Raw genomic sequence first — 17618 nt, 5'->3', positions numbered from 1 at the left:
AGGTTGGGATTAACTATACACAATATGCAAAGAGTATAACATATACTTATTTGTTTTTGTAACACTTCCTCGAGAAGCTTTCTAGCGCAGTCAGCAAAACTGGTGATTGAGCGCAGTCAGCAAAACTGGTGATTGCTAATTAAGTTGGGGTATCAAAACCGGTGGTGCCCACTAGAAACGGATAATTTGGTGATCCTATTTGTCTCTTGGATATTTTTTGGAATGACTTCGTTGTGCGCAGGTTTTGTACGAATTTGAAAGAAGGACATATAGATATGGAGCTTCTAATAGTTGTCCAAATTTCTCTAATTTTACTTGCTCCCATAGTTTTCGAACAATAGTGTCTTATAAGATTATTTTCCATCACTTCCAGGGCTATGTTACTGTGAAACTGCATATTGCGTAGATGCGTGTTTATTGCAACTGTTTCTTTTTTTCTTTTGGCGTAATGTATAAAATCGTGGCCTTAATTTCATCAATTTCCCCCTAGTCATAAAATGAGGAAGACTGGATTTGGATTTGATTTGAGTTTAGCGTCCCGCTCAGCAGTGAGACTATATGATCCGTGACCCTACAGCTTAATGTGGAATCGGAAGCAAATAAGACTCCGTCGGAAATAACGAAGACATTGTAGATACTGAGAAATACGTTAAGAAATAAAAATCAAGAGAACTACAAATTGTTTTAGTAGAACTAGTTTGGTAATATTCCTACTTATGAGAGCATGCTCAAATTGTACACCCACATGTTCGGCACTTGAATCTAATTCATGTAGACTACTTATGTAAAGTGTTGCATTCTAATTGCGTCATTGCTATAAAGGTTTATACAATTGAAAATACGAGGTATAGTAAACATTGTCATCATTATCATAGGTTCTGCAAGTATTGACAGGTTACTTGCCGCAACTGAGAAACATCCATGCTCCACAGTCTTCCGTTAACTTCTTCGTTTTCCCGTACGATTTTTCTGTTTTCTCGTCCATTAATTGTAACCTCCCTCGCCCCTTCCCTCTTTTTCCTGGCACCATACTTTCTAATACGTTCCTCATAATAGTTCCTTCTTAGCCAATGTCACAAACAGTTTCTCTTCCTCTTCTTAATAATATCTAAAATTGTTTTTTTCTCTCTCACCATTTCTAACACCCTCTCATTCCATGTTTAGAAAGCTTCTAGTCGTTTCTTTAAAATCATTTTTGCGTAATGCCCATATTCCTGACCAATATAAAAGAATACTTCATACGAAGCATTTTATGAGTCTTTTTCTCAACTCTTTTTTCAAGGTCTTACAAAATAGTACTTTCTTACTCCTAAAGGCTTCTTTCGCCATTCCTATATTTGCTTTTATTTCACGTTCACACTTCATATCATCACTAATAATACTACTCAGATATCGAAAACTTGTCACCTGTTCTATTTTCTCCCCTCCTACTTGACACTTACCTTTTGGATCCAATCACCATGGTTTTTGTCTTTCTAACATTCATTTTCATTCCATATTCTTGACAGACCTTCCTCACGTTTTCTAACATCTTATTGATTTTCCCTTTAGATTCCTAACAAGCACCATATCATCTGCAAGCCGTATACACCTAATCATTCTACCTTCTACTGAAATGCCGCCTTCTTTTTGTAAGCTCTTTTTCACTATCTCTTCCATATAAATATTTAAATAATGTTGCTAAAAGACACCATCCCTGTAGAATTCCCCTTCCAACTGCACTCTCCTCTGTCGTTTCCTCCCCTATTCTAACATTTACTTCTTTGTTCACATGTAAGTTTCTTATTAATCTTTGGTCTTTTCATTCCAACCCAACTTTCTTTAGAACTTCCAACAACAGTTTCATATTAAATATAGTAATAGATGGATAAATAAATCGATTCAGAATCTTTCCATTTAATACTGTTGTTTTGATGTCTAAAAATGAAATGAAATGTTTATTTTTGCGACCCACAGTGGAGACTAAAAGAGACTGAAGATAAATGTAAGTGAAGTATTATGAAATAATTGGTAGAATAATAATGTAGGAGGAAACGGACAACACTGAGAAAGAATGTGGACACGGTTGTCTACCACAATCTCACATGACCTGGGATTGAACTAAGGAAACCTCATCACTGAGCCATCAAGTTCCCTAATTACAATTATTACTGTTATTTTAATATCAAGAACGGAGGCATTGAAAGAAACAGTCACACTGTAGAAGAATAATGAAAGAAAAATATTTCACATGGAGTTATCCATGGGAATATTGAAATGTTTTCTAAATTATTTTAGGGGAAGGCGTTGTACCTGTGAACACTTTTAGAGTTTTCGAAATTTTGGTGCTAATATTCAGCACTTTTTCCCCAATTTATGTCGTGTATTTGAAGTGCCATCTCTTTGCTATCAGATAGGATGATTTTTAAACGTGTTACGTAATTACATTAGCTTTTATAGAATATAACAAGAGCATATCCGTTTCGTTCACAGGTACATTATGGTCGTGTACCATTGAACAGACCCTCTTGTACCTTTGAACAAAGTCATAGTTACAACGTTTCTGAGGCAATAATATAAAAAGAAGCCGTAAATATTAACGGTTATAAATTGCAATAAAAGGTTTAGCTATAAAAAGTTCCCCAGAATTGAAATTTTATTAATTAAATAAAAAATTGAAGAGAAGTTCTAACAAAAACTTATGAACAATAAAGTTGAGCATATCCAACTCTTAACATTATGTTATACAATAAGCGAATATATAGAAACTACTTAAAATTATAATTAATAACTTTATATCCTAACCTAACCTATATAAAATATATCAATTGTTTTAACTACTTACATTGTGTAGCTTTAAACAGTATTATTTATCGTTCAAAGGTACACGATGCATTAATGTTCATAGGTACAAGAGGATCACCATTACGAAACAAAGTTCTCCACTAGCTTAAATATTGAACAGATGTTAAAACTAAAAATATTACTGTATTCACCAATGATTCTACCCCAAGTTTGGACAAATAAATATCACAAGCTGCGAAACTCAAAACTCAAAAGGTAACTACAAAAAATCGTTTTCGGGGTGAAAAAATTAAAAGGAACATTACTCGGCACAATACTCAGTAAACAACAGCCAAACGCGTTTGTAGCGCTTTTTTTCATTTAATCTTTCAAACGAATTTTAATCACTGCACCTAGATAGCTCTGAATTCGAGAAAAGCACAGGTGTTCAAAGGTACATTGTTTCAAAGGTACAACGCCTTCCCCTACTTGCTTACTCTATACATTCCTCCCCCCCAAAAGAAACTAGTTCATTGATGATCGAAACTTTTAAATTGCTCATTTTTATCTCATAACGATTCTACTCACTGTTGCCACACTTGGTACAATTGTACCAAATTCAGCCCTTGTTGTCATTCATCGGCCCGTTGGTACCACGCTGGCATTTTCAGCCCCTTTTGTGAAAAAGATGGTACAATTCTACCCAATTCAGCACCATTTAACAAATACTTGTCACATTTTCAAAAGTGTCGGTAAGACTTTTCCTACATCTCACGTTACTCATACTGTGTGATGTCATGAGGAGCGAACTCGGAGATGATTGATTTGTTTCTCGTTTTATATATATATATTCTTATATGGCCATAATACCGTTTTGATTTATGGTCACTTTGAAATAGAGGCGCGTTTGGTTTCCTTGCAATACATACCGAAGATGATAACTGTTTTTTTTTTTTTTTTTTTTAATTTGCGGCCTCTGTTATACTTCCTATGTGCGAGAAAAGTTTCATCTACTTCCACGGTTGTTTAAGATCCTCCCAGCGGCGTAGCAATAGGGTAGACAGGGTAGGCATTGCCTACGGGCGCATGACGTATCGGTATATCAGGGGGAGCCCCAGGTTTTTAATAAAAAAGAAACAAATTATATAAATGGAGCCCCAAGTTTTCGTGGTCTTCACTTTCAAACATGGCTAGGATAAAAATTCCTTCCCCCTCTCTCGCAGTTTATTACATTTGTGTATAAAATTATTGGCATTACTATAAACTCGTCGAGGTTATAGCACTGTATGATTAAGAAATTAATCCTCCTGGTAGTTAATTATTACTGTATTAATACGATACCAGTCCTATATTACATGTACTGAGCTTACTAACTATAAATAAAATTCCCCTGCGCAACAGGCTTTCAACAATAACGACAAATTCTCCAAGCACCAAAGGTTGTGCAAACCGGGCAACCGATTGCAATACTACTTACAGCATTTTTGTAGACTTGATAACTTTTTTTTTTTTTTTTTTTTTTGTAGTTAGCGAATTTTAGGTCTGTTTTAGCGGAAAGAAAAATCTCATATTGGCAACACTGCCCAAAGCTAGTCAAATGTGGGATATGGCGCATACGCGTAAGTTACAAATGGTCATACATTGGTCTATTAAATGGGTGAGGGGGCGCCACTAGGTATTTTGCTTAGGGGCGCGAAAGGCCATTGTTATGCCACTGGGTCCTGCTATTTGGATGCTTTTAAAAAATAATTTTTAAAAAGAGCACTTTCTTGATTTGGACTTGGAAGAGGGGGGTTTCTACAACTTTACCTCTTTTAGTTTCGTGTTATAGAACTATGTATTACACTGATATAAAATAATGAATTCAGCCCTTTTTGTTTCAATTTGGTACTATTTTTCAGCCCACTCCAGAGCGAGGATTGTGGCAACACTGATTCTACTTGTATTTCAGAACTAAATGTCCCCATGCTGATATATTGTTTGCCGTTACTGAAAAAAATAAAATAAAATAACTAATATTTTCATACGATATGAAACTAGTATCGAGGAACATGTAACCAGGACGTATTATGTCGGTTAAGATTCCACTGTATTTTCATGATAGAGGTCCTTGCCGGTGCGCTCATACTGCATTCATTTAATTACACAGTTAGTGAGCATAATGACAAGGAAAGTCACGAGCTTGAGGAAAGGAGAAAATTTGGTAACGAATTTAAAATTTATTTTTTTGTTACAGGTTTTCAAGACTGGATGAAAAGTTGATTTTCAATGAAAAGCATCTGCATGATAAAATGAACGTTATTCAATACGAATCCGTTAAGCTGATATTTGTAAACAGATAGGTTTTGAGGTATTATTTTACAGAATAACATAACAAAAACCACAACTAGGATTATAACTTTATGAAGGTGTGTTACAGTTGTCAAAAATGAGCTTAAACTCAGGCATAACTTGTCCTATACCCTTTCGATAACAATTCCTAAGGAAGTCACGGAAATCATTCATAATCTTTTTCCTTGTAATGATCTTGATTTTATTCTGAATCAATGTAGCTTATTGTACTGATTCTTTTGTCTCAGATGACCTTCCAACGCAAGTACCTATGACCTTGTATTCTGACCTCGCAGTATGGATGCGGCATGATATCACAGTAAGATATTCCGTAAAGGTTTTGATAATCTCAATCTTGGTTAACTAAAAGTGGACTTTGTAGTGGATAAACATCGGATGAGTGGGTTTTCTCGGGGTTCTGCCGTTTCCTCCCACTTTATTCATTCCACCATTGCATCCATTTTTCATCACCACCGTCTCCTTTAGCCTAACCGGCATAACCGTGGGACGCAAAACTGAAAGATTTAACTTTTTTCTTGGCTAGCTAAGTAACCCTGTACACGAATGTAAAGCATGAATGTTGACTGAGGCTGTCACATGTCATGTCTTAACAATCAACAATCAAGGTCTCATTGAATGTGGCATCAGTAATCAATTCGTGCATATGGAAAGAAGTCACCATGTCAACATGCCCAGGTGGATTCTCGAATAGAATAGACTGTTGTTGTAGAATCCAATCACCCAACACTGCCATCATCTCTTCATTAAGAAGCTTGTAGTCATGATTAAGTTGATATATTGAAATAGCATTTGTGCGGGCACTTTTGCGAGTTGGAAATTTGACTGGAGAGTAGTAACTACAAAGATTCTCTCATCCATCAGTTGATTTGAAACTGGTATTATGCTTGCTTGCTGTTATTATTAAGATATGCGGCCCCTATATATATAGAGAGAGAGAATTTTTTTTTTTTTTTTTTGCTTTTTATTTACTATCCCATTAACCTATATTCTGTAACGTCGCTCAGACCCAGTATTTCTTGGTCTACTTCTGTGCACTAAATTTCTGCTCGATCGGTTGAGTACTTGTTTATATAACGAAACGCAATTGTTACATTTTTGTCTTCCGTGGAAACATTATCTTTGAAGTCGAATCTGCTGTTACTGTATTTTATATCTTTAAAAAATAATAAAAACAGAAAAAAGGTAATACAGATATAGTAAGGGTATGTAAAGTTGGCTTTCATTTTACTGAAAAGAATCCAGGCAGAATCCATCTTTAGACAGATAGAAGGTTGGAAATCATTGTATCCAATCTTCCAGAAATTTGTATACTTGAAACTATGAGAGAATCTGAAGAAAGCACATATTTTGTTTTAATTTACAAAATATGTGTACTGGAGATATAGCTGAGTTTTTGAATTTTTTTTAGTTTAACTTCCTTTTCAGCAGCGAGGGTATATGAGACGTGGACCTTCTGAATATAGCACATCAAATTTAACCATTCAGAAGCCACTAAAGAACGTCACATTTTTAATGAATTGGTAAATCGAAAAATCTTTGAAGAAAAATATGACTCTTTTTTGTTTGTTTTAAAGTATAGTTATTGCCACATCATATAAGCAAACAATTAATCTAGACTTACGTTCAACACAAACTTTGTACAACAATTACAAAGCACTTTTTAAAAGTAATTATTCTTAAAAAAGTCTCAAAAACTCTGAAAATATTACAAGAATTGTAGACCTAAGAATACCACATATTATGAAAGCAACAATACGCCACTGTGCCTCCGGATTTCGTAACCAAGTTTCGAAAATCTGCGAAGAATGTGTAACTAATGTGCAAACAATATGCAATCACATCCCCCATGCTAAAGATGAAACAAGAACATCTGTCCTACATTCGGTTAATCGTTATGATTTTGCAGAGGAGTAGTCTGTTATTCTACTACGAGAAGCATAGGACTACCATTGGCAGAATAACGAAATATAAATGTTTACAACAATGACCTATTGCAACAATGAAACAAAAGCTTCGCAATTGTAAGTGATGATACAGAATATTATTATTCTCATTGTTTGCTAGCACTTCAGAAGACCAAAGAAAACCTTGGTGTTAAATCAACCCAAACTAGAATAATCTCAGATGGGGCTACTGGTCACTTTGAAAACTGCTTTCAACTCTAAGAACTTTCAAAATTAGCAGCTCTCTCGGAATAGATTTTTAGTACAAGCAGACAAGGAAAAGGACCATGTGATGGGATCGGGGATCTAGTGAAACATTATCCCACTAGACACAACTTATGTGGCGTACGTAAAAACATAGGTTACATGTGTAAATCCTGTACTTTTGGACTTATTGTACAGCAAACATATAACTGAAAAAGTATATTTTATAGGCTACGTACTTTCCATATAAGTGTTCCGAATAAACGCACTTCCCTTACGAACGAAAGACTGCATATAAGAGTCAGGATCTCACATACAGGTGGACGTATGTAACATACATCTTACGTATGTTACATACGTATATATATGTAATATACTGAAGACTGTTAGATATCATACATCCTGGAACGCCATGATGTAACATCTAAGCGGGAAAAGTATGTATGGATAACGTACGGTCCGTTCTTTTTTCCGTAGTAAACATAAGGATTCCGCATATTTGTACAATATAACGCTGGCCGGATAACGGATTTTTCTCATTGAATGTATATAATATACTACTGCAGTTAGATGTATATTTTGTGCACAAAAGAAGTAGAAGATTTTCAGCATTTTTAAAAAACGAGTTGATAATTACTCGCTGGCTTTCCAACTGTGTGTAGCGTTATCACTACTATCCAGTTTTCGTAATCACTCCTTCCATTTTGCCTATGGGGTTACATGTAGAAATATACTCTTTTCTACAGCACAATTACAATGAGTCATCACATCGCACATTCCAGAGCCAGGTTCCTTCATTCTCCTCACAACCAACTGTATTGCGGTCTCTGGAACTTGGTAACAGTATTATAGCCAGACATGGTATATTACTAAAACATTTTAATAATTTCAATTTGGCTTTCATAATTTTCTTTCCATACCATTGAACGCATTGGCCCAAAAATATTTTTTTAACTTTGTTACACAACTCAAAGTGGCATTTTCTTATTTTCAGGATATTTTCTCTTTCGATTGTACGACTCCTACATATTTTCAGAATTTTCGAGATTGGTGATTTTGAGTAAAATAATTTTCAAAAATCCTTTGTAATTGCTATACAAAGATTGGTTTTAAACACAGGTCTAGATTTAAGTGTTTAAACTACGTAGCAATGAATATATTTTAAAAAAGGAAAACATTCATCTGGGTTGAAAGTTTTGTAATATTTATAATTTTTTTTTCTAAATATGACGTTCGACAGTGGCTTCCGCATGGTCAATTTGGCCTGCTATATCTTTGATGCAACTGGTTTTGAATCAGAAAATAAATCTATATTTGAGGCAAAACTTTTCTTGCAGGCCTTATTTCTGTAGAACTACATATAGTGTAGCCAAACCCAAACTATCACTTAACTCAATATAATGTGCTTATTTCGTAAATAAAAATACGAAAACTCGATTTTGAAGCTGTTCAGAAAGCCCCTGGTCCAAAATTGCATCAAAAGATCCAATATATTTCAACAAAATTTTGTTACAGTCCTTATATTTGAAAACTTACATATAATGTAGTCAAACCCAAACTATCAGTTTAGTCAGTATAATGTGTTTATTCCGTAAAAGATACGAAAACTCAATTTAGGGCCGTTCAAAAATTTTGTGGCCCCTGATCCAAAAACTAATTATTGTCCAAGATCCCAATATTTTGATACATTTCTTGGGATTATTGCTAAACTGCTTGGCCAAGATCGCAATACTTCGATCCATTGTTTGGAACATTCCTAAAATTCTTGTTTTAAAGGAAAACAAAACACGTGTTTTTCTCAGATTCTCCATAGTTTCACATATTCAAGTCTCAGGAAAATCAGAGACGATGGTTGTTCCATTTTTATTTTTATTGCCTGTCTGGAGATGGATTCAACCTACATTGATACTCTTCATACTTCATTAGTTCTTTTATTGAATATCACACATAACGTATTCCTTTATTTATTTATGAAAATTTCAGAAAATGCACTTATGATATTAAAAGTTTCATCATTTTCTTGAAAAAAGGTATTACGACAAAGAACGAAGGAAATTACTTTCCACTTTTTGTCATTTTGGATATATTTCATCTTTAAGATCTCTATCTGAATCCTCTTTCAAAGCTTAAAAAATACATGTCTAGATATTTTTAGTAAGTTTTAGTGAAAAACAGTGCCAACTTTTGGATATACTTGAGCGTAAGGTACAAACTTCTTGTCTTCTTTTCCCACACAACTTTGGTATTTATACCCAACTCCTTTGTGCTTTGAACGCCCTCTATGTTTCAAGTTCCCTGAAGGACTGATATATATAATAATACGTGCATAATATTCCTGTAACGACATTACTACTCTGGTCAATATCTCAAAATCTGTACTGCTCTCAGGGTCATCAGTGCCGGATTAACACACTTTAGCGTCCTACGATATGCTTCCGAATCCCTTCCTCCCTTCTAGAAGAAAGACGCATTTCTTGTGTTGTAAGTCGGAACGAGCGAATTGTTCTCACCAATGGGTTCACAGCGGTGCCTACACAAAACATCATTGTTGAATAATACACGTTTATACACTGAGAAAAGAAACGTATGCGGTGTACGTAAAAACGTAATTACATGCTGTAAATCCTTGAATTTTTGGACTTTACGTACAACTCTATGTAACTTTTGCAGCAAATGCATAACTAAAAACGTATGTTTTATAGGTACTTTCCGTACGAAACAAAGAACCGTATAAAGGCGGTCAGGATTTCATACAGCTGGACGTATCTAACATATAATTGGCGTATGTAACATACGTATACATATGTAATATACGGAAGACTGTTAGATGTTAGACATCCTGCAGCGGCATAATGTAACATCTAAGCGGAAAAAGGGCAGCATGTATGTAGCATATGGATAACGTATGCTCTCTACAGATTTCCATAGTAAACATAAGGATTTCGTATGTTCGTACAATATACCGCTGTGCGAATAACGTATTTTTTCCTCAGTATATTTTTTCATCACTTTGGACAAGCATATTGTAATGTGGAATGCAGAAATGTTCAATAGCGAAACACTCTATAATATATAAGACACGGAAGTAAGATTGAAATATGCCTCCCCACGTTGCAGTCTATTCAATCTAGGCACTAATATGAACTTGCGGGGAATCGAACCTGAGATCTCGCGCCCGACTATTTGCTACAAGTGAGCACATTTTGTTGCATTATACGCTAAAAAGGAAGCAATAACATTTTCTTCTTAAAAATGAAACCACATATACATATAAAGTGAAATAAAATACAAACTACACTTACTTAAAGTGACTAGCATTTCAACTTATAAAAACGAAACGCATATGAATCGGGGAGAGGGGAAAGAAAACGGGTAAAATTCAGAGATTTAATTTTTTGCACCAGAAGTGTTTCCAAGTTACAAAATACACAAGTAAAGGTGATGCCACAGCGTTTCTTAAGTGATACCCAACAATTATTAGTTGAGGCACAGACTAAAAATTCCTAATAAGTGTTGATACCAACGAAAGAGTGAGTTTGTTTAACGAAAAAGTGAAATTTGTTCCAATCATTTATATTTTGAATAACAATTTCGAGACACTTTGTTCTGATTTGCTTAGAAACAGGACATTTATTTGTCCCATTTGAGATTCAAAAGAAACCGGAACAAGAGTTGAAAAAAGAGCCTGTTCCAGCTAAAACGGAACGTCTGGTCACCTTGCACTTACTAGTAGCAAGAAGATGCTTTGCTTATCTGAATAAACCGAGTTATAAGAAATGTATTTTATTTTGGGGGGATTTAGACTGGAACATATAGCTAACTACTCCCTCACGAGACAGACAACGGAAGAATTACTATTCTAGTTCTTTGTTACAATGGAACCAACTTTATATTCCGAAGATTTATGTGTCATTTTACAATAAGTTCAGAGTAATAAAAAGTTATGGGCCACCATACTAAACTTTTAGCTCCCGTTTCTTCGAGGAAAAAAAGAAATGTTATGAATCTTGCTACAGCTGTTAAGAAAACAGTTATTTACGAAATATGTGCCGAAGTTTTGGAAAGCTTAATCTGAAGAAAACTTCCCTATTAGTAGAATACACTCTTGAGTTCCTCAGAAAGAAATGTGTTCTGTCTAGATTTTATGCCGAAGTACATTTTTCACAAAATATCAAGAAAATCATTAGAATCAGACAAAGTCATTTTAGAGAAAGTCATCAGAGTAAAAAATATGCAACCACACCTGGTAAAATTTGATGAAATAAAATAAATTATACTATATCTTCAGGTTGTTATGAAATATTAATTTATGAAATATGAACGTAAAAATTATAGATGTTCTTGTCAATATCACAACTCCTGATGTACTCTTGAATGTAGTATAGTGTGGGTGCAGTTCGAAGGAAAATTCAATACAACTATCTTGGAGAATATTACTGAAACAATGTTTCAATATTTGGTATCGATATGTCATTTAGTATTTCTTCCAGGTGTACAGAGTCCAAAAACTACTTCTTAGGCATGTCCAGGTAACTCGTAAGTCCATCTAAATTTTCATTTTTTCTTCATAATTACAAGAGTTAACTACTATTATAGTGAACGACTTACACTACATTGTAGGGCTCCAATGAACACAATCGCTTAGGTCACTTTTGTAAAGATTGACCGAGAAATGACTAACTTAACTCGAAGAGAAAACTCTTCTTGTAAATTTTCTTTCATGAGGAATGGCATCAATGACTCGGACCACATTGTAGCATCCTTAATGAAATAATTATTTATAAAATATGAACAAAATTATCCTACATTATTTGTGAGAAAATCATCCGAACACGAGAAAACTACTCACTTTGAGTGTGCTCCGAAGAAATGGATTGTATCATTTTCTAGGACTGATGGTGAAATTCTGATTTGTAGACAAAACCGTTAGAACCATTTTCAAGAAAACTGATTTTTTTTTTCATTTTTCAATAAACTACTTTTTACTTTTGGGAGCAGGAAGAAAATTTGAAAAGCACGTCTGAAGAATCTTAAGAAAATGAAAACATCTAATGTTTAACATTTAGTACTCTAGATGTATGTACTGTACACACTGTACATCGAAGTGAACGGATGAACAAAGAGAAATCACTATTCACGAAGTATATTCCATGAAACAAGTAAATCTGCTCTAAAACCCAAATCGATTTTTGTAAAGGATTACGTTACATTTTTATTATTATTACGCAAATATAATAAAAAATATTAATACTGTATTTTTACTTAGAATATTTTAGATTTTTCAATTAAGTTCCACTTCTAAGAAAAAGAATTAATTGTTCCTTGTTTTAGCATTTTCATTTACGCAAAGAATTGCATTAATAATTGTATCCTTAATACAAGCATAAGATTATGTTGGAAGCTTTGAATCTTTTAAAATATATTTATAGTCGTCTCAGTCTTCGTATCGAAAGGATTTTAGCCTACTTACCTAGTGAAGTTAGTAGGACTCTAAGTCAGTAAAGCCAAAGTAGATGTCAAACTTCTAGTAGTGCTTGCATAATAATTTAGTAATTATTTTATAGTTTCTTTCTAAAATAAATCGAAATTTTAATGTTTATGATGCTTCTAAGTAATATACTTTAAGAATTCGATTAACGAAGGAGTGTATACAAGCTTTAATTTACGATAATTATCATTTTAAAAATGCTAGTACTAATAAAGTTTAGCTAAGTTGAAAGTCCTATGCAACACATTAAAAGTTTCTTTAATGTAATACCTAGAATTAAACTTAAAAAGTTATGGAATATATTTTCGATGTTAAATAAATAAATAGAAAGTATTATAGTTAGGATTACACTTGTACGGTATTAATCTTTAAGCATAGTACTTTGATAAACGAAAACAGTAATATGAATGCTAATCCGAAAATCTTTATCATTATCATCTTAACTATCCCAGTATTACTTGAATATAATGTATTGTCAATTGAGGGCTTGCAGACATAATGGTTCCTAATTAATATTTTCTTTTGAGTTAAAATTTATGAGCTTGTCTTGAAACCATTCTGCTTTTCATGATTTTCAAGTAAAATGGTCCGTTATTCCATTTCACGGTTAAAATGCAAAATTATGTGAACAAACTCAGTTGTTTCGAATACTTTCATATGCAAAAGATTGTTCAATTATGATGCTCTTTTGTAGTTTTCAGACTTCATTGAAATAATATTTAGAATTACATTTAATAATTAACATACAAAAAAATCGAAAACATCGAGAAGTCATTATCCTCATATCATAGAATAACATTATTACCCTCAGCTTTTCTCAAATTATGGTAATCATAAATTAGTTACGGGAGCTAAATACAGAGATTGAAAAGAAAAAGAAAAAACAAAAACAAAACTATAAAGAACTAAAACAAGAAAGAAAATCAGGAAGTTTAGTATCACTTTCGCAGTAATAAATTCAGTTAATGCTAAAAATAAAGGAAATAACGCTGTTCTATAAATACTCGACCGTCCGTAAACCAATACATTACAAGCGTTTATGGAAAATCTAACGAACGATGAATTAATATTTAAAAAAAATACTTAAAACTTTTATAATTTCTTTTTCGTCTGTAATAAGACAGCATAGAACATGATTAGAGTTTATTAAAAGAAAAAAACAACAAAAGAAACCCCAAAAATCAATAATCAGAAGTATTCCTGCTACTTCAACTTTCTAACTGCGCGCTTCAATGACTAGAAAAATCTTGGAAATCCAAGAACAAGAGCGTATCACAAAAGGAGGGAAAGGAGTGTGTGAGATATTCTCACTAAATGTAAGACTTGAAAATTGTAATATTTAATTATTTGCTATTACGCTTATTGTTGAATCTAGAATTAAAAGAAAAATGAAAAACCAGTTCATTTACCTGGAAGAAGAGGTGTTGTAAAAAGTAGTCAGCTCTCGTCGCAAGTAGCTGCAAAGAATGATATAATTGGTCTTTCTAATCTAACGCGAATCCTGACAATCAACAAGTTTAAGATGCAGAGCTCCTGAGTTGTCTTTTATATCTTTCCAACGAAATTCTTGTATCTGATACCGAAAATTGTGCTAGCGGGGGTTAACAGGGGAAGGTTTAGTACGGTGACGTCGATACAAGGGCGGGTTATACGACGGCGCTAAGGCGCCGCATGTATGACGTCACTCATTCAGAAATTGTGGGACGCTGATGTTTCCAACTTCTAATTCTTTCCACTGCCCAGCATATGTTCACAAGCAAAAACATTTTTCTCTTTCCTTCTTTCTTCGTTCTTCTTCTTTCCATAAAATTCGCTTCAGAGTTTTGTTCTCATCTGGTATTATTATTGATTTTTAACTTCGCGCATCAAGGTTGAGTCGTAAGTGGAATGTATGGCTCTCATCTGTAATGAAAATCTACTATTTGACCATGGCTTACTCATCCCCTTAAGTAAGATAACTCTTCATTATCTAATTTAACTCGATAAGGACTGTTTCTAATTTTACTGTTAAAACTTTTCTAATGCGTCTGATGTATTTACAGTCATATATGATAGTGCCGCTCAAGAATCTGGTGGTGTTATTACTGTAATTATGAATTGCATAAAATGGTTTACGTTTTTAAAAGATATATATCAACAATGAATTAACTAATTTAATATGTAGAAGAGTGAAACATTTAAAGTACTATCATTTCATCTTAAGATCTAATTTAATTTTCATAACAAGAAAAAATACTTATAATGTGGTATATATCACAATTGGACTATATTGGATTTCCAAATGTAGAAGTACGAGGGTGATTAAGAAAGTAATGCATCTAAGATGATACCTTTATTTGTGTTTGACAGATAGCACCGACACGGGTATCATCTTGTCATTGGAAAATTTGCAATGTCTGCTACAAATGGTGGCATCATTTTTCAACATAGTCCTCATTACGGGCAACACATATGCCCCAACGCGAAACAAGGTTCTTAATGCCGTCGGTAAAGAATTGTGATGGCTGCTGGCAACGCCATAACTGAACTGCTGTTTCCACCTCTGTGTCATACCTCTCTGTGTTTCCACGCTTCGTTTCCTGGTCGTAATGGTGTATCCACGACTCGTCGCCGGCGGTTCAATGACAGCGCGCTATTTCAACTGGACTTCACCACTAGATGCCATGGATTCCTCCATTACTCTGAAACGAGAAGAGATAGGAAGGTGAAACAAGTGGCATTCTATAGCTGAAGCATCAGTGCATTAATGATAAACAGTTCAGAATGTTTGCATCACTATTGGCCAAGTAGTGAGCTTGGAGGAATTACTTTTTGAATCATCCTCGTACCAGATGAAACAATGGAGTTTTGCTTCTCATTGTGAAATTACAATAGACTATCAAAACATGAGGATGCAATAGCACTTTAAACATTATTGCTTGCTGCAACCGGAAATAGCATAGGAATACGGGTGGAGGAACTTATTCTTGGAACACTTAATGCATTAAAATACCTAACAGTTAACTTTGCTTTCGCCGCCGTTCTGACACCCATCGACAGAGACGGGTAGATTTGTCATACTGAATAGCATAGTTTGGAAGTATAAAATTATGTTTTAAGATTACAAAAATAAAATATAAGTAAGAAAAATTGAAAACTTACAAACTATACGTTAAGATATTCCTCCATTACACGTACAATGATTTTGGAAGACGAGAGAAATTCACTTCTCATAGATAGCCAGCATCCTATTCATGCTGGAATATCGCTTCTCGCGATGTCAGCATAGCCAAGCAGTGCAGTCAGAGAGAAAAAGTGGGTGATCGTTCGTACACACCAAATGATATTGAGATTGTGGCGTTCACTCAGCGCCGTGAAGACAATTTGGGAGCCACTTGAAAGAAAGAAGTAGGGAGCTCCAGTCTAGAAATCCAGCGATTAGGGGAGGATCAGACATCACCCCAAAAGGAATGAATGCCATCAGCGGGCTGGTTGGTCTTGGTTCTCCAAGCCTTATTGCACCAGGCGAGGAGGAGGAGAAGATATTTGCAGTATAATAGATGTGAATGTGTCCTCGTTTCCCAAGGATGATAGGTGTTGGGATTACGGAAAGCTACCATCCCACACAGGACCCACAATGTGCACACATTAATTGTAACTATATTCTTTGCTCAATACAACATATAATAATAAAATAACACATAATCAACTGCTTGTATATAAAACAGCTTTCTTGAGGGAGATCCTTTAATTTAGGGTGGATGTTACCTTTATAATATTGTTTTCCATTTGTTCAACTGTCGCATCTTCTTTCCACTACATTAAAAATTGTAAATTGGCATATTAATCACTTTATATGAAAGGAAATCAATTGTCAATCTTTGTTGCTATACAATGACTCTAATATTGAGCTATGGATCCAGTGGTTCTCATTCTGATATTTTGTGTGTGTCGAATATTTGTTACATATGATTAAATAATTTCAATTTATTTACATTATTTCTCACATAAATCATTTATACATTTACTTTTTACGTATTCCGGAAATTATTAGAATACTATTTTACAATATAATTATAGGCTTTAAGTGTGTAAAATAAGCATAACCCGAACTTTACACGCCATAATTTACTGTGCTCTATTCGAAAGCATGGGAGACTATACGCAATATCTCCAATTGAACATGACAAATTTATATGATGTTTTTCTTCATTGTTTAGTAAACTATGGAAACAGATAATTATATTTGAAATATCTATTGCTACTTAGTCTTAAGTATAATATATCTTCTTCATTGGTAATACCTTTACGATTACTAATTATAATTTCCTCATCATTATGCAGGTTTATCAATATCTTTGCTGGGTGTCCAACAGAAGTACGTGAGAATATCAAATATATTTTGGATTGGTGTGACTGAAATGTATTATTTACGAGTGTCATTTTCAAAAGTGGAAAATGAAAACTACAGGACTTGCCTATTCAAACCAGTCTCAGTCTGCCGTCACATCGAACATCCAACGATTGGTTCCATGTCGAAGAAAGTTTTGAGTCTGTGATGCGAAGGAGTTCTCAACCACACGTTGCATCGTTGGTCTCAGGGAAGTTCTTCTCTGCTAAAAAGTGATCTAAATGCCAAAAGAGATAGCAGTCGGTAGAACAAACGTGAGGGAAATATTATTGGTGAGAAAAAAATTCATATTGCAGCTTATGAAGCATCTGAACTTCTATTAAGCTACACGTACACAAGCATTATTGTGCTATATTAGGACATCATGTCTGTTGTTTGCAAACAAGTTCGTTGTGTATTTTATAGAGATTATCACTGTTACGATACTCAGTGATGGTTTCACCTCGACAGAGATATACATGATGGATCGCTCTCTGGC

At 34.1% G+C, this 17618-nt stretch overlaps 1 protein-coding gene across 1 annotated transcript in view; it reads right to left on the bottom strand.

Annotated features, from left to right (window-relative positions):
- Proc (Proctolin) overlaps positions 1-14343 on the bottom strand; it is a 326245-nt gene extending 311902 nt beyond the window's left edge. The window contains exon 1 of the mRNA XM_081741117.1: positions 14160-14343. The gene's annotated coding sequence lies outside the window, so the exon portion shown is untranslated. The remainder of the gene's footprint in view (positions 1-14159) is intronic.
- Between the last annotated feature and the right edge of the window lie 3275 nt (positions 14344-17618).

The sequence above is a fragment of the Thermobia domestica genome, chromosome 15 (genome assembly GCF_964235325.1).
Source record: "Thermobia domestica chromosome 15, izTheDome1.hap1.1, whole genome shotgun sequence".
NCBI lineage: Eukaryota > Metazoa > Arthropoda > Insecta > Zygentoma > Lepismatidae > Thermobia > Thermobia domestica.
Note: the sequence above shows the minus strand (reverse complement) of the source record. Positions and strands in the feature narration are given on the sequence as shown.